This window comes from Chinchilla lanigera, unplaced genomic scaffold (genome assembly GCF_000276665.1).
Source record: "Chinchilla lanigera isolate Chin_1 unplaced genomic scaffold, ChiLan1.0 scaffold00095, whole genome shotgun sequence".
NCBI lineage: Eukaryota > Metazoa > Chordata > Mammalia > Rodentia > Chinchillidae > Chinchilla > Chinchilla lanigera.
The window spans coordinates 1,017,340-1,036,276 of record NW_004955496.1 but is presented as its reverse complement, the minus strand read 5'-3'; the positions used below and the strand labels follow the sequence as shown (position 1 = coordinate 1,036,276).

Here is an 18,937-nt window from a genome sequence, read left to right as displayed (position 1 = left end):
GCTTCTCATTCCTAATAAGAGTATCTGGTATGCCAATATGCATGGTAGAGGGCCTGCAGTGATGGTCATTGCTGGAATCAAAGCAGGTCACTATATAAATGACTTGTGTTTACAATACACTTGGTAAGTGGCTTGGTGGGTAAAGAGGGCTCAAAAGAAAATAGAAAACCAAATCAGAGTGCATTAAAGTCAAATAAAGGAAGAAAATTAAAACAATGCAACTTTAGAATGACAGTTAGTACAGGATGGGAGATTGTGGAATCCAGATATTGAGATATGTCTATGTCTACATCTACATACTGCATTATTTAAGAGCAAAACCAAGCCATTGCTCTAGAGAACATGGGATTAAACTATCCACTTGTGGAATTCTTTCCAGACCTCTGTTTCCATAATGCTAATAAAAACAAAACTAGCCTCCTACTGCTTGCTTGTCCTCTCACCCCTGACTTTTCCAAACAAAAGCAGCAACAGTACCTTAAATGATCCAACTGACATTGCCAGGCATCATTGTTCTGGCCAGTTTCTGGGTCAGGAGCAGCTTGTAGATTTTAAGCAGCCCAAAGTCTAAATTAAAACTCGCATGAACAGCGGGGTCCAAAACTTCAGTCCCAGAGCAATGGACAGCTACTGGTACATGATGCCAACTGCAGTGTTATGAGACCGTTTCAAAACAAAAATGAACAAAAAGGCATATTCCATCAAGTATGTTCAAACTGCATCATAAGCCACTGGTGTTGAAAGCTGTAGTAACAAGAGAAAGCACCAAAGGATGAGACTAGAGAAGAAAACAAGATCTGCAACGCAAGGTCATTTATAATCTGACGAAGACAGTGCTCCCACTCTGCTTTAGGTGAAGGAAATGTCACACTGAGAGTCATCAGATATATTCATCCAAATGCTTTGGCCACCACCATTAAGGCTGATTCTGGGGAGAGGGCATGGGGGAGCATCCGGTCAGAGCAGTGTGCATGCTGTTTTTTCTTTTTCACTGAGCCTGGAATGTCACCCATTTCCGGAGTCTGTTCACATTACCTTTGATTTGTCTCCTGAGCTTTTTGCAATGTTTGAATTTGTCTATTATCTAGCTGTCTACTAATTTTCCTAAAACCTCCAAAACTAAAAAAGAGAGAGAGAGAGAGAATTGGAATAACATCACCCTTAACTCATTTCCTATAAGACGTTAGAGGTTTTTACTTTGCTTTTAAAGTAAGAATAAAGGATCTTGGAACTATTTCAAAGTAGCCTCTGATATTTATGATGTTCCTTCACACACTGGCCACAGTGCAATGTGATCAATCATGCTGTTTTGGGGAAATTGTAGTTTATTTTAGGTAATCTTTGAGACTATATATTCATCATATATTGCCAGATGTATCAAGTCTACCTTTTTTTCTTTAACTGGATAAAATAAAAGACATGAAGCATTTGCATCATCGGAATGGTCAAGTAGTTTTTCTCAAAAAAAAAAAATGAGCATTTAAAAAAATTGCAAGGGGCTGGGGATTTAGCTCAGCGGCAAAGCGCCTGCCTGGCAACCGCAAGGTCGTGAGTTCGGATCCCGGTACCGGAGAAAAACCAAAAAAAAATTTAAAAAAATTTTAAAAAATTAAAAAATTGCAAAGCCCTTTTACAACTATTTCTAGTATCAGAATAAAAATATACAATTAACAAATGGATAAAGATAACATGGTTGATATGCACAATGGAATACCAGCCAGTCATAAAAAAAATGAAAACCTGTCATTTGAACACTGATGGTACTAAAGGACATTACATTAAGTGAAATAAGCCACGAACAAAGACAGAAACTGCCTGATCTCATCTGTGGAACCCAAGGAGTTGATCTCACAGTGGTTGAGGTACAGTTGTGGTGACGAGAGGCTGGGCAGAGGAAGGAGGGAGGGATGCTGAAGGACGGTCAGTGGGTACTGAGTCAGATAGGTAGAAGCAAGAAGTCCCGGGGTGCCATCGCACACTGGGCTGACCACAGACAATGCTGACATACTATGTATTTCAAAGGTGCTGGAAGAGAGGGTTTTGAATGTTTTCACCACAAAGAAGCAATAAATGTTTGAGAAGGTAGATATATTTACCCTGATTTGAACACTACACAATATGTACCTAAATCAAAACATCACAGAACACCCTGTTAATACATATAATGTCAATTAAAAATAAATAAAATCCAATTATTAAAATAGTGTACCCAGATTCAAACATATTGGGGGAAAAAGACACTTACCATTAAGCAGCCCATTGTGATGTGTAAGCAGGGCTTAGAAAATCGAGTAGCACTGTCTCCAGGTAAAATGTTAAAATCCAAAGGGAAAAACACCAGAAGCAGCACAGGGCAGGTGGCATGGTGTGGCCTCCCCTGCAACAGACCCACAGTGCTCAGGAACCCTTGTTGATCAGCATCCTCAGCGGACTCTTCCCTCCTGGCTGCCTCCAAACCCAAAGGCCCTCAGCTTGGTCAGCAGCTTCCGGCTCCTGGGCCAGGGGTCTGGAGGAAGAGCAGCCTGAAGAGTTTTTGGGACCTGATTGTTGTTTCTGCTCATTATTTGGCTCCCAAGCACAAACAGCAAGGAGAAAGAAATGCATGTTTTCACTGGCAAGCTTGCAGACTTGTGGGCAAAAGAAACCCAGAGATAGACTGATGGTCCAGGTGACTGTGCTTAGTCAAAAGGTAAATGAAAGGATGGTGTAAAACGGGACAGATGGTTCTGAAATACAGTTTGGTAAAAATCCTGCGATTCAGACAGGACTAAAGCAAAGCCTCACAATCTTTTAGGTGGATTTTCTTCTATCCAAAGTTGTCAAGTGTTTTCAGACAGTATTCTCCAGCTGGACAGCTGAGTGCTCACATAGTTCTCTTGAAAAACAGTCCCTGCCATTCACTATTAACCAGGGAAGTGCTTAACAGAACTGAAAACTTCACAGTCAGTTGGTCATTCTTTTTGAATTGATTGATTCGTTCATTTGATTACACAAAAAAATCACTTTCTGGGTTAACAATAACAACAATAATAATATAATAATATTTTACTAAGTACTGATGATGAAAAGCTGAGAATAGCACATTGCTCTTATCCATGGGAGGAGTCCAGGATGCAGAGTTCACAAACAAGTCTGAAAAGAGCTTTAATAAATTCAAGCCCAGAAAGCTGGAAAAATGCACATGACAAAAGGAGTTAATAGTATAGCTAAAAGATAGGATAGCAGCTGGGAAAATTCTATGTCTCATCACTGTAGAAAATAAGAAGACAAAATATTTCTATTTATTTAAAGCAGAGTTTTCCAATGTTTTGGAGCAGAGATGGTAATTTTCATGTCATGTGCTCCCAGTCTTCCCGAAAGGTCTTATTTAGTTAACAATTTCTGCTAGTTGAAGTGCGTGGAAGCCTGTGGGGTTCTGCGAATGCAGTCACTATGCCTACTGAAATAACTGGAGACTGCAGTGGCTGCGTGGAACAGGAAGCATCGGTATGGAATCATCCACATATGAAAAGGGATAGAAGTAGCAGGTGAATCAAAGGCCTTCTCTCCAGTTGGCACAGCCTGCTCATGCAAACAGCAGGTGAGAGCTTTACTCAACAAAACTGTGCCTACAGATTCCACTTCTTCTCAACCCAAGACCGTTTTTTGCTATCGTTATTACCATCACATTAACTGCCAACACATACACGGCATCCACCATGTGCCAAGCACTGTATTTAGTGAAAATAGTAGCTCATTTCATTCTTACCTCAACATTATAAGACAGGAACTATTGGTATCCCCATTACACAGGTAAGAGCGCTCTGAGGCACAGAAAAATTAAATAACTTAAGTACTTACTTAGTAAGCAGCAGGGCTGGGAAACAAAGTCAGGCAATCGGTCTCAGAGTCAGCTCTTCACCATTATTCTAAACTGATAAACCAAGATTTCTAAAGGTACCATAAAAAATAGTAATATAATACTAATTTGAGATCATCCTAATAGGAAACAATGTTGTTTAAGTACAGGAAGCAGTGAGAAATCGGCTCCAGGACACCCGCATACAAAGATGGCCTATTGCCAACTGTGACCAGTTGTTTTCCAAAAACCCTTCAATTTTTCTCATCTAAATAAACTCAATTTATAAGGTTAATTTTATTTACTTTTAAAATTTTTTTATTTTAAAGAGAATAAAATATAACTATTCTGAAGTTCAAAACAAGATGTTAGGATATTAACAATGGTTTTCATATTGTATATTGTTATCTTCAAAGTAGTTGCTCAGATTACCAGATATAGGCATATGAGATTGATCAAACAATACAAACACTCACTGTTCCTTTCAATGAACTAATAGAAATTACTAGTGCCATTATCTTAGCTATCTTGTATATACAGTATTCATTAAACTCACCTTAAGGGCAAGAGTGAGTGGTAATTTTTTTTGAACTCAGGCTTCCAGTGAGTATTGTATAGGATTCATTTTTGCTTTATGTTCTTGACAAATCTCAGACTCAAATGGCCTCCTATTTATTACCATCCTTTCCCAACTGTATACAATTAGATTTCATCACCTTTTATGAATATTAAATACAGCCCTTTCTTTTTATCCTCAGTGAAACTGTCTAGTTTTCAGCTATCATCTCTCATTTGGAATTGTTGCAGTTAACTTCCTTAAATTACTGAGCTCTTCTCCCAAACATTTAGCTTGGTGTAATTTGTTTATCTCGGCTGATCCTCATAAAAGTTCTGAGCCGAGGATCAGGATTTCACACTGAACAACCAAGGCAAAGTCTTAGAGACTGAGTCACTTTCATGTGTGGTCGCTGTCTACCCCCAAGATGCTATCTGAAATTTCTTTTTTTTTTTTTTTTTTTTTTGGTTTTTCTCCGGTACTGGGAACCGAACTCACGACCTTCCGCTTGCCAGGCAGGCGCTTTGCCGCTGAGCTAAATCCCCAGCCCCGCTATCTGAAATTTCATGATTCTCCTCCACCTCACACATGCAAATTCAGTGAGAGAGGTTTTGCACTTGACAGGATAAATGTGTAAGAGCCTAATCTACTCTACTAGATGTCATCTTTCTCTCTTTTTTTTTTTTTTCTCTTTCTCTAGATGTCATCATTTAGCTTCCAATATTCTATGACCCACCAGAGTTTTTTTCCCTCATATCAAAGAAATATGTTCTGGATTATCTATTCAGAAAAAGTGAAAGAATATTTTAAAAAATTAGAGTGAATCGCTTTACATTAAAAGGAGAAAATTAATTCCATTTGCCTGATTTTTTAATAGTTATAATATTGAACAAAAATTAGTAACAAACCCAAACCAAACTATTTTCAGAGACTGACATTTGAACCAATAATGTTTCTTTCCCCTAAAAGTGAATCTCTCATGAAATATTATTGGATAAGAGATATAATGTGATGAGAGAAGGATATTTATAAAAACTTCAGCACGTAAAACAAGCTTGTTACAGTCATTGCTTAAATAAAACTTTCCAAAGAAAACAAGCAGTTCTAAAAATCTGATATTGTAATGAAAATTTAATAGGGCTTCCAAACAAAGAAGCATTCATCTACATCAGGACTTTCCATAAAACAAATCCAAGTATTTATCTAATAAGTCTAGTCTAAGAATTCCTGATATTGTTAACTCCATAACAGTCATCTATGTGATTTACTGACCTAAGTTAGTTTGTTTAGTTGCTGTTTCTAAAAACAAAAAGTGGGACTGTGAAAGTTCCCAAAAGTCTAAAAAAATGAAAAACAACTCCAAAAATGAAGCAAAATTTTATTGTTCTATACAGTCCAATCTGCTTTTCTTCTTTAACTACACATGCTATCAGAGTAACCAAAAGATAATAACCCTGGCTATTTTGATAAAATGAAATACTCTCTTGCATTAAACTACACACAAAGTAGACAGAAAGGAACCGCAAAGAAAAATATAAAACAAAGAAACAACTATCACAGAAGAATTTTCCTCTCCCTAGCTTTTTCATATCAGTTTCCCTTCCATTCTCTCTGTCATCATTATTTTATATTCTGCAATAGAAAAACAATTTAAAATAAAGGAAAAAGACCGTGAGCTTAGGGGGTTGTTTTGTTTTGTTTTTAACAGAAGAATCCATCGTAATACTTCAAGAGTCATCTTGTGTCATAAAGCCTCCAAGGAAAAGCTGATGGTCTCTCAGCTCATGTTCCTTCAAGCCATGCACCTGTCTCAAAGGCTATACCAGATGGTGGCATTAACTTGTCTCCTCTGTCTCAGCTGTGTGACTGGAAGCTCCTGGAGGGTCAAGGACAGATCTGAGTCCCTTCAATGCCCCACTGCCTCATAAAGAGTCAGAAAAGAATTCACTAACTATGGATGTGTTGCAAGATCTAATAATTAATTAAATAAAGACATAGATAAATTACTTTTAATAATGCCTTTTCTTAAGGTCCTATCATCATCCACTCCATCATCATGCCTAAATTTAAAAACCAAAACTGTAGTGATGGAAATTGCTTAGGTCTTACAAAGAGAAAATATGCAATAACAAGTGCAAGGAACACATTTTCTACAGCAAATTCTAAAGATATGATCACTGCTTTCACATTACACACTTCATCTCTCTAACACTACAGGGGAGCCTAAGCCACTTTTTGCATTAACTGAATTCCTTGAGAATTTATTCTCAAATATTATTATACCAGCAATGCTCTAGAGGAAGCCACTCACCAGGGGTTTATGCGCAATATCATTCCCTACCCTGTTAATACTGTGGGCCTAGCTGGATTCACTCATAATGCAATACCAATCCTTCTCATTTTGTACAAGTAGTTTTTATGTTCTGTTTTCTGGGACATACTATTTAAGGTTTCTCTGTTGTTTCAAATAATAACCTAAGTAACATGTTTATTATATATGGCACAGTCTTTCCTGCATTTTGATTTGTAACCCTACAATTCTGAAAGAACTCTTTCAAAAGTCACCAGTAACATTTCAATTCAACAGCATTTTCCTTCTTTGAGCTCTCATCTTTAGAAGGCAGCCCTTGATTCTCCTCTTCCTTTTGGCTTCTACGGTACCAAGGTTCTCAGCCCACTCCTCTTTGATACCGGTACATCCCCAAGGGTCCCAACAGATCTCACTGTCCTCTCTGTCCATTTCTCTTTGACTGAGGCATGTATCTCAAGTCTGAGCCTTACATGGGATGACAGCCTGTATTTTCAGTTGCTCCCATGACCACCCATGGACACTTCAGACTCTTCAAATATGAAATTTGAAGGCAGAATTCACCTTATCCTTGTCTCCCTGTCTCTCAGGTTCCAGTCTCATTATGAACTTGACTACTCTTTTCCTCCTTCATCTATTCTGCCACACACCTTGCCCTATTCTTTCTTCTCGTTGCACTTACTCCAACTCAATTTAGGTCTTCAGTTCCACTCACCTGGAAAATTGAAACAATTCTAAGTGAACTCCTAGCTTCCCATCTTTTCCCTCTTCCAGTTCATCAAACATTCCTTAAAGTCATACAGAATCTCTGATTATACAGTTCCACTTCCCCAAAAGCCATCAAAGAATATACTGCAAAAGAAGGAAAAACTTGATCCTCGTAAGGGGTTCTCTGCAATCTCTAACTTCCTTCTGTTCTGTTCCTTTTGGGTATTTTGTATTGGAGCAAAATGACTGAGTGAATCTTTGTGCACACTCCAAATCATCTTTACTATGCAAGTACTGAGAACATTGCCCAGTACATAAAAGGGCTCAATAAATATTAGTTAACAGAATAACTTGTAGTAAACAAGAATCCCCTGCCCTGAAAACACATCCAGTATATTTTATAAAGATGAGGTAAAAGTTACTACAGAAAGTTTACTAAGTCCAGAGAGCGGAGGAAGCCAAAGGAGCCAGGGCAGTGGCAGCTATTAAAGAAGCCCTGGGAGCACCCTTGCCCTGAGAAGATTACCAGCTCTGTTGGACAGCACAGGAGTGCTCTACAATTAAAGTAACAGGGCACATGGTAATTTTCAAAGGAAGTTCCCAGGATTACACATTTTTCAGAAGAAATTCAGTTTCTGTTGTTCTTTATTTCCTTAAAAACGGGTGTCACCTATCAGAATCATTTGTCAAGAGCCAAACAGTTGCAGCATAACAAATTTGAACCTTGCATTATGAATAATGCATAATTAACATACTAGCCAAAGGATGCCGAATGCTCAACTGTGAAACACTCTGGTACCAAAGAGAATAGGAATCTTATTTAGTAAATTAAAACATATGCTACATATTTGAGTCTCAACATCCGTAAAACTGAAGGGATGGGTGCCAACTTATCTAGTAATGATGATAAAGTTGGAAGAATGGGGGGGTTATTCCCTATATGATTACACTCCAGATCATCTCTTCCCTATCTGTTCTTGAGATACACTTGTGATGAGATTTTTACATTTTGATTTGAACCATATAAATTACAAATATTCAAAAATAAATGGAAAAGCTTCCAAGACTCTACTCTAAGCAGCACTGCTGATTCTGTCATTCTAAGTAGAGCTCCCAAAACATCTAAGAAATCAATGCTCTACCCTGCTTCATGCTTGACCACTGAAATTACCCCAGCTATGAATAATTATTCATCACCTACATGTGGTTACTCAAATAAAATCCTGACTCTTCTTCGAAGGCCAAGAAGGCAGATTCTTCAATCCATCAGGTTGCCTTTACACATCTTGGAGGAGTTTGCTGACCATCTTTCAGCAGTGTCCAAGGCATTATGAAAATGCCGCAGAAAGGTTCGCTGACAGGACCCCTAGCACTGACGCTAAATTCCATGGTCCAGTTGGGGACAGACATGCAAAGAAGAAACAGGTCAGTAGACAGTAGATAACAGGAAAACAGTGTTACCTAATCTGTGCAGAGTCCCTGCTACTCAGAACACAAGTGACTGGAATGAGGTTTGACAACTGACCTGCCTGTCAACCACCCAGGAAGTGGGCAAAATGGCAAAATGTTTAAAGCAGCCCACAGAGGAGCAACATTCAAGTAATGCAAGAGCCGTGGCCAATCCCAGCCCTCAACAATGCCACCATTAATTCACACAGTGTTGTTATTCTGTCTTCTATTTAAAAAATTCTCATTGAGAGAAGTAGCATGCACAAGATGACATAGGATTACACAAAGCCTTCTGATGGAGCAGAGCAGCAAAAATTCTGCACCAAAAAGAAATTTAACTGTGCTGCCCATTCCCTAACCTCTGCTTCCAACACTACCCTCTTCCCCTCTGCTCTCTCAACATGACACTGGGAAACCCCAATACCTAGCATATTCTGTGATATCCAGCTGCCTTCTCCAAGTGCTTTGTGTACCACACTGAGACACAGAAGTGGACTAGCTTATATGCACACATCAGGAAAGTGATGCACCTATAATGTGCAGTATTCGTGTTTTCCATTTGGTGGTCCTCTGCTCTATTTGAGCACTTCAACTTTATTAAGGACATATAATATGTTACGGGTCAAGGTGTTTACTGCACACTGAGGAAGACATTTGACTTTATTTTAATAAGTTGGCCATATATTCCTCAAAAAATTTATTGCTCTCTGCATATTATGTCTCACCTGTATTTTTTCTCAAATAATTAGAATTCCCAGAAGAGTTAAAAATTGGGTCAAATAGCTGCAGTACACTAAGGCATACTGTTCTCTGATTATTATTTAAGCCTCATTTTATACACCATTCATATCATTATATTTAAAAAACAACACACAACTTGACAAGCATCCAAAAAAGTGAGCACAGGAGTTATTTAATACTTTGAAGCTTCTGTGGTAATGAATGGATTCTAGGTTTCCTTCTTTATTAAAAGCACTTTCTTTGAAAAACATATACACACTTGAAGCTTGAAATAATGTTTCAAATATAATTGGCACACATAGAAAGGCATTTTTGATGCTGTTATCAGGAACTGGACAAATGCTTGCTAAGTTATAATCTCCTCTCACACTTGAGAACACAAACAGTCAGGAGCTACATTCAGTTGCATTTCTGAAAAGCATCTTACACAGCACCCTGTGCAGTTCACCAAAACATATAAAGATAACATGATTTATAGACTAAAGAAGACAACTTTAAAAGAAAATGTTTTATCTTAGTTACTCATTAAAAGGCACTTCGAGGGGCTGGGGATTTAGCTCAGTGGCAAAAGCGCCTGCCTGGCAAGCGCAAGGTCGTGAGTTCGGTTCCCGGTACCGGAGAAAAACCAAAAAACAAACAAACAAACAAACAAAAAAAAAGGCACTTCGATCAGTGACATACGTATAGCATGAAATTCAGCTAGAGTGTCACAGACATTTCATGTAATCCACAATTAAGGGTAATATCTTTGGCTTTGTTTCTACATGCTATAACCTCATCATTCTGCAAGTTTCAAAACTAGGCAAAGTATGTAATGTTAAAATGTTTTTTTTCTAATCTACTGAAGTATACATTTAATGTGAAGGTCCCGATTAAAAATTGAATGCAAGCAAAAATAAACTCAAAACATCTTTTCTTTTCTCAGTTCCATGCATCTAAGCTTCTAATATCATTAGATGACAGAAATAATTTCACATTTGTGGGATTAAATTAATTATGGCTCTGTAATGAGGAGCAAGTATGGGGCCGTGTGCGCCAAGGTTCTGAGGCCCTCTGTGGCAAAACTGGACCTGGGTTCATGTCCATGGTTCTAAGATCTCTACCACAGGTCGCAAGAACCAGCTCAAATTTAAAGCCCATGTGAAACTATAAATTCTTAAAACTTTCCAGTAGTGAGAGGGTTGGATTATTTTCAGTTCACATATATAAAACAATTCCCACCTTGCTAATAAAAATTTCGCCCTGAATATGATTCATAATGAATATATGGTGTTCTATTTCTTAACAGCCTTGTATTTTATAGGCAGACCTTATTAAACAAGACTGAATTTTACATTTCTAACTTTATTAGTCCAACAGTACGGCCTTCAAGCTGCATAAAGGAGAAACCTGCACTGGCAGACTCTGGGGAGGACAAGAGGAGAGGTGGGAGTGGTGAGTAATTCTGCCATTTCCTGGAATGTCACCGCTCTGGCTGCATTTTATAACAGCTCACAGCTACCGTGTATCCATTACCTACAGGAGTTCCAAAGTAAGTCAGCTGTCACCCTCCACTAGAAATAGAAGAAATAATGGATTCAGTGATAAGACAGTTTCAGGGTACATTTTACATATTTTCACAATAATCTTATCGCAATGCCTGATTTTACAAATTAAGATGGAATGAGTATCTATGCCCCTTTCTAAAGATGACCAAATCATCCCAAATAGGTTAATTCATCTCTTTAGGATTTGGGAAGCAACTCACATCAAATGTTTTGTTCTTTGACTCGCATAGACATGTGAAAATGAAGTCAATTATAAAGAAAAGAGCAAATACAAATAGGTTAAAAAACAAAAACAGCCTCTTAGTATATCCAAGGGTTAGAGCTGAGCGTCCTTTCATGGAACCCACTGGGTCCTTCTATCATAAGACTTAAGGAACTAAAAATGGTTATCTGTCTGGTGACCTCCTCCATAAATCCATAAACTTCTAGAGACAGGGATGTGAACCCATCAGCCTGGTTTCCTGAAACTGCACACAGTGCCTATAAAGCAGGTATGCAATCAGTGTTGATGAATGAGCCATCACTGCACATGTAGCAAGATTTTTTGACAATGAAGGGATGGTTGGGGAGAGGGAAAAAAAGAAGTGATATCATGTACAGGTACAAATTCTCCATACGAGCATGATCACTATGTATATCTAAAATGTACCAATAAAATCTGATAAAAAATATTTTTAACAAAATACTGTTCCAAGCACTGAATTTATGGAAGCAAATGAGACCATGTCTCTAGTCTTATGTGATCTATATTCAGGTGGAAGAAATGACAATAAACAAATAAGAGAAATACTCAGGATGAAGAAGTGCTATCAAGAAAACTAAAACTGGGACTAGAATAACTGGGTAGCTACTTTAAAATGTGTGATCAAGAAAATTCTTCCCTCAAAGAGGTGATTCCAGCTGTGACACAAACAAGCGAAGCAGAAGAAGACTTCAGCCGAACAAATACAAGAAAGAAAGAAAAGCCAGGCCGAGAAAACCTTCGCACATTCAGGTTCCAGGCAGGAGTTCAATGGGGCTGGAGTTTGATGGGCGGAGTTGTGGAAAGGCATCACAGAGACCTCCTGCAAAAGTATCTCAGCAACTTGATACAAGAGCATGCTTGAAGTGTGTTTATAAACCTTGTTAGAGTCAACTAACAGTCTTCCAAGTGACCCTATCCCCTTATGCTAACACTCTTAGCCTGTGTCTTGATTTCCTCCACAGCCTTTGTCATGATCAAGCCAGAGCTTTTACATACTTGCTTATCATGCTCTCGGGGGACCCACAGAGCCCAAAAGGGCAGCCCCATGCCTCATGCACTGTGGCCTCAGCACACAGAATAGTGGCCAGCAAAGGCCCAGTACCTCAGGTTGCAAGACTGAGTGAAATGATCCATCTGACCTTGTCAAGTGAGGTTCTGGTATAAGAATCTGAAGGTGGTGGATGTGCGTAATCCTAGCATTCAGAAGGCTGAGGCAGGAGGATTACAAATTTAATTCTAGTCTGGACTATCAGCCAGAACTTATCTCAAAAAAACAAAAACAAAAGATCTGAAGATGCTCAAAATGGTTGAAAAAGGAGAGATTAGACCTGAAAATCATGATACATCCTCTTTTAGTAACCATTTGCCCTAGGCTTACTCACTAAATGAGTAATTTGTACATAGCCAAGACAAGAACTTCAGAATGGATCCCTAAGGGAATTTAAACAGAGCAGCAGAGGAGAAGAAATCAGTAAAAGAAAACAAGGAGGAGCCAGCAGGATGAGAAAGAGCAGAGGGTGGCCTTCCTGAAGCCAAGACCACGCCTGAGGTCAATGCTTCTGTGTGGCCCCCAGAGAAAAGGACAGAAACCCCTCAAGAAGACAGCAGGAGCTGGTGAGTGGGGGTGGGACAGGTGAGTGATGGGACAGGAGTGCGTCTGAGTAGGAGACTGTGACCCTGGGAGACTCTGGTGCAGTTCTCCACTGGAGACCCACATTTTAAAACAGTAGTGTTCCCTTAGAAATCAACCTCACACAGCGAGAAGTAGACACATCGTATCTCCTTGCTCAATCCTTCCACCATCTTGAGACTTCATTACATATCTTCAGAGAGAAGGAAGAACAAGCCACGAGCACACAGGATGAGCAGCTGAAAATGATGCTGGACAAGAGCAGGGGACATTACATCTTGGAAGAAAATGCCCCGGAACAATCAAAATGGAGCCACACCTTTGAAATGTGACAGGTAAAGAAGTATTTAATCAACCTGGAAGAAAGACCAGGCTACTTCTGGGAGAGAAAGAAAACAAAACATCAGACTGACATTATCCTTCTCTACAGTAAAACTAGTGGTGGATGCATCTATAATACAACCAGGAAAGAGAAATTTTTCCAGTGAAATGACCATGGCTCTTGTGGGCAGGTGGGCTTCATCAGACACAAGCCTCTCCCCTCTGCCCAGTGGGTCACTCAGCAGTGCTTGGAAGTAATTTCTTACATAATAGCTCTACTGTTTTTCTTTCTCCTATCCTTGCATTAAGAATGCAAAGCTCTCCCTCAATGCAGTCCCTATTTTAACTATTATAAATGATGAGGTCAGATCTACTAGAGATGATTGGACAGTTCCATCTACACATCACTTACTTGAGTGTGTTCTGGAAGTGTATTTGCTGAATAAGTTTTTCTTTAAGATTCAGTGGAGGTGAGATAAATATGAAGCACTATAAATTCTGCAGGAAGTGTGAGCTTACAAAATTCATTATACACAAATGTGAATCATTTCTGTTTCAGAATATAGTATATATATAAATGTAAGATGTTTCTATTTCAGAATCAATCAGAGTTACTTCCTAAGCAAAGTCACTTTTTCTCTAAGCAATTTAAGTTCAAAGTAGAATGCTGAAACTATAAAAAGCACAGTGAGCAGAATTATTTCTTAAGTAAGATTTCATAATTTAGTCATCAATGTTAGTTAGATTATCCTCTATTTCCTTGTTAACAGGTTCTATTTTTCTCTACATCCTACTTCACATCTTAATTTTTTCTCTCTGTAAATGACTTTGCATCTTAATTACACAGAGAGGAAGGTATCTGTCATCAGTTGTTCTATTGCATTTATCAAAAGCACAAGAAGCTGTTAAGGAACCATGGAAGTGTTTTTGGAAATTAGATTTAAAATAAACAGTTCTAGAACTTACAGCAACCAGAAATAAATGTATTGCTTATAAGTGCTGAAATGTAGTTATATTATGTCTAAATGTCTTATTAAAGATAACACACTTATAAGTAAGTGCCATTTTAGAAAAAGCAAAAAACCCTTTACTGCTTAGATTTCACACACCTACTTCTTGGTCATGACACTGAGTGGGACATATTGCTTGGAAACTCCCTCGACAGTTTATTTTCTGAAGTAATAATAGTGAGACCTTCTGGGCTCAGCATTAATGACTGACATCTTCCAGGGACAGATGTCTGTCACCAGTGTTAAACCAAGGTTGCTAATATTTACAGCTTCCGTGGAACAAGGGGAAGAGTTACAAAATGAAATTCTGTGAAGAAAGACCTCTCCTGAGCACCGCTGATACGTTTCATGGACGCACACAGAATCTCAGTTTGCTGGCTTTCCTCTACTTTGCTCACAGTGAAAGGCAGAGGCAAACTTGGCATCACCTCATGGAATAAAAAGAACCACATCAGTGGCTGGATAGGAAGTGAGCGGAAGCAGTTTTGCAAATGTTTCAGGATACAGTCCAGTCTCAACCTGGCATCCAGGGGCTTTTATAATCTGGCCACGACCTTCATTTTGACTTTGTGCACAATGATTCTCCTTCCTGTAACCCCTTAAGTACAGCAGGGTTGATCTCCTTGCTCCTCCAAAAGGCTTTGGCCTAACCTCTGCATTTGTGCATGACCCTTCTCATTTGCTTCTCCAAATCCCATCACTACTTAAGGTGCAGTTCGTTTCACTACGCCTTCCTCAGTCCAAAGCACTTCCTTTGCCCTCAAAACCACAGCAACTGTCTACACGATTTAATTTTCAATTATGCAACTTTTTTCTTTTGCTTTGCTGGGGAGCTTCATGCATACCCAGGAAACACCCTCCTACTGAGCCACATTCCCAGCCCAATCATGCATTTCTGTCTCAGCTATCCTATATGGATGCTTAAAAAACTATTTCTGTCCACACTGTCTTTTTGTGTATATTTTATACTTTTATACAAATCTACAACAATAAACACATCAGCACAGAGTGCATCCATTCCCAGCTGTTCTTTTATAAGTCATGACAGCATTTCCAGGACAGTTATTCCATTTCCTGCTCACTAGGAAATATCTAATAACTCTCTGGGTGGCAATATGCCCTGTGCGGTACTGCTGCCCTTCTCACTGGACTCGAAAGGAATCCATTTCAATCTGAAATAGGCCAGGGCACATCACCATTTCTTTTGAAGAGTCTGGCTGCTCTGTGTGAACATGTAAGTGCTGGGGGAAGTTTTCCAAGATTATTCACTGAGATGTGGGCTAACACTGAGTGCCTCAGATCAGAACCAAGCCCAAGGCGGACGGCTCAGACACCGGTCAGAGCAGTGGGTGACAGCTCAAACAAGCAGCAAGGTGACATGGAGCTTTTCACTTCGACATGACTGGTTACAACTCAGTTGGGGACCATGACAAATTTACAGCCCTCTAGTGCAATAAAGAGAGCTACTTGTGACCCAGGGAAAGTGACCATAAGACATGGGCCACTACCTCTGGTCACCAGTGGGAAGAAGCTAAAACACACACACACACACACACTACACACACAAAAATTTCCTCAAAGGAAATTGATTCCACATCCACACCCTTCCCTACTTATTCTCTTTGAAGCTACCTTGAATTTAAGATACTTGTACTAAATTATGGATCCAACCAAATGACTAAATGTCCTCCTTACTGTCAATTAAAAAACATGTGAATTTGATAACTAAAGGTCAGAAACAGAGACTGTGGCACCACTGTGGGCTCCGCTCTCTGCACAGTGTCTGCATCGCTGCAAGAATCTCAGTTTGCTGGCTTTTCTCAGAGGCAGCCACGGTGGGTGAGCGTGGAGCCTGAGGATTCTGAACCCGAGGCCTCGCGTGACTCGCAGTCTGTGTGAGCCTCAGGTCCCTCACCAGTAGGACAGGGTGACCAGGACCTATGTTCATAAGAGGCTTGGAGGGCTAAATATTAAATAAGCACTTATTTAGAAAACAAAGTTTTAATTTCACCGAGCATTTTATAAAATAAAGGAAAATGACAGTTGTCCTTTTACCCTTATTGGGGAAGGTCACACTGGACATTGTTCAAGTTCCCCATTCCAGCCTGAACAAAACTAGAAGTCTTAATCTTAGATAATCTTCCAAGTAGATATGGAGCTCAGACTATCAGTTAAAAGGGACTATCAATTAATCATGATTTTAGGAACATAAACTGAAAGTAAACCAGAGTTCCTCATCATTTTCAGATTACAACTAAAATCATTTGGTATATCAACTAACTTAATCCTTCTTCTTAAAAACCACACACAGTCAAAATGTAGCTTCTAAAAGCAAATTCTGTGGTCTAAGGATAAAAAAAAATTTCCAGAATTGATGACAATCCCATAAAACAACATCTGAGGGAAATCATATTGGGAGCAATTTTTCAAAAGCAAGGTTTTTTGGATGACAACTTCAAAACTATCATCAAAGTTTTCTCTTTTTCTAAATTCATAGTAACTCTCGCTGATTTCTCTCCATATTTCACAGTACAAAAATGTTTTTAACCTTAGACCTTCGGGTGGAAAACATCCCTAACAAATCACGGAAACTGTAATTTCAAAGGCCCTGTTTGGAATGTGTCTAACCAACTGTAGCAAGTGAGTAGAGAACACAACATCAAGAAACAATAAACAAAAAGAGAACATCAAGAAACAATAAAGGATGAGCAAATGGGGGATGGCTACAGTTGTCTTCCAGGGTATGTCAAGCCTTTCTGCATATGGGAAGCATCTTCTGGGGCTGGGGACAGTGAAATCTCCCTTTCTCCACTGACAGTTGCACAAAAATACAAAAGGAATCCATCCAAACCACAGCCACATGATGGATAAGAGGGAGCATTACAGGCCGGAGAGTCAGACAAGTCTCCATTCAGTTCCTGCCAGAGAGCTGAGGTTTCCCAAGGCAAACCCTTGAATTTCACTTTCCCTATTTCCATTACATTTGCTTGGCACACACACCGGGCTCCTTCGTAAGAGATCCATGAAATACATCATCATAATCCTCTTGAACGTTCAACTCTACTTGTACCATGACTGTTTTTCTAACTGTCCTTCCTTACAAAAAGAAGTTTTAAAGCTGATTCCTCAAAGAGAATGTGTGGTTTGGCTAACTTGGCAATCTTCCATCCCATCCCTTATCTCTACAGCTTTCTTGTGGACTTATCTTGATTTACAGTCATACCTAGTACTCAGCATAGGTTCTTAGGTTTGGTAGCTGACTGTCGACTTAATTATATCATTTACACTGCTCATCATTAAGATACTACATTTTGACAAAACACTTCATGCTACATGTACAAAAATGACAGGACTTCAGATATTTGTCAGCGGAAATGTGGATTGTTGATGATTAACCTACAGATCTTCACTCTAAAGTCAAAATAAGCCATTCGTTAAGTCATCCTAGGAAGTATATTTGAAATCAGATTTTTCAAAATTACAAAGCAGAGGTTTCTACCCATAGACAACAATGAATCAGCTTAAGGGTATACTAATCAAGCATTGGAATGGGCCCACATTCCTTCCTTGTATAACATCCACAGTTCAATGTATTCTACTACTATAAAACCATCTACCACGCCTTATTAATGTGACAAAGTATTCCCTCAGATAGTTTTTAGCATGCGCATTGTTGCAATGAACTGGAAATTTCAGGCTGTGTAACAAAATTATTTACTCACATATTTCAAGTAGTAACTAAAGTTTCAGATATTGCTCAAATCATCATTCTTTCAGTGAAAGTGAACAGACATCATTAGAGTGATACCAGCTAATAAGTGACTGACACAGGCACTAGGAATCTATGTGCTGTCTGTTAGGACTCCAAAGACATATTTTCTAAGTTTCCATTAATGCAAAATAGGTGACATGTGTAATTCTCTTCTTAAGCTATGCTAGTGTTGTGTTTTGGATCTACAAACAGTAAAATGTTGACGTTTATCATGCTTTGGGGAGCAAGGAAATTCACCCCACTATTCTTACATAGATGGGGGCATAAGGATGCAAAACCAAAATGGCAGGATCTGAAGAGAGATGGCTGGTTTCTCCTTGGACTTCTCAAGAACACAATGCTGGAGTTTGGCCCATGCACCCACCAGGCCTGGGCCAAAGGTTTCCTCCCAAAAGACCACACAGGGACAATGCAGAAGCAGTCCCTTTTCTCTTGGGAAAAGTAAACTAAACCTTCCTGTAAAACCAGCTCTGAAAATCAGCAGCCCTTCTGAAAAGCCTCTGAAATTGTGGTTCAGTAACGTTAATGTCCATGGCATCAGAGACCAGACCGAGCTGGACGTAATGAGGTGATCTCTTCACTGGCTGGAAAAGAAAGGGAGATGGAGCTGTTGCATTGTCCTAGATAAGGCCTGAAGGTCAGGTCTACACACATGGCTTTCATCAGTCATGAATGAAATTAGTGACCAAAAATAGAAATCTGAAGATTCAGATTGGTGTAGAAGTTGAAGATGAATTTAGGAAAATAAAGAAGAGATTTAGGAAATAAAGTAGAATGAAAGTGGATAGCATTGGAATGAAAGGTTATTTCATA

At 39.1% G+C, this 18,937-nt stretch overlaps 1 protein-coding gene across 8 annotated transcripts in view; it reads right to left on the bottom strand.

Annotated features, from left to right (window-relative positions):
- Col25a1 (collagen, type XXV, alpha 1) overlaps nt 1-18,937 on the bottom strand; it is a 415,634-nt gene that overhangs the window by 218,831 nt on the left and 177,866 nt on the right. The gene's annotated exons all lie outside the window — the stretch shown is intronic.